This window comes from Palaemon carinicauda, chromosome 32 (genome assembly GCF_036898095.1).
Source record: "Palaemon carinicauda isolate YSFRI2023 chromosome 32, ASM3689809v2, whole genome shotgun sequence".
Classification (NCBI taxonomy): Eukaryota; Metazoa; Arthropoda; class Malacostraca; order Decapoda; family Palaemonidae; genus Palaemon; species Palaemon carinicauda.
The window spans coordinates 3,936,850-3,937,163 of NC_090756.1; positions in this window are offsets into that span (position 1 = coordinate 3,936,850).

The window sequence follows — 314 nt, forward strand, 5'->3', positions numbered from 1 at the left end:
GATAAATCCCTGACCACGTGGCTAATATTTTTTTTTTCTTTTTTTGAAAGAAATTATTAACTTCAATTGCAACATAGATTCAGAGCATAGTCATACTAACAGACACACACACACACACACACACACACACACATATATATATATATATATATATATATATATATATATATATATATATATATATATATATATATATATATATAGAGTATAGAGAGAGAGAGAGAGAGAGAGAGAGAGAGAGAGAGAGAGAGAGAGAGAGAGAGAGAGAGAGAGAGAGAGAGAGAGTGAGACTTTATCACCACACTGCCAATAAG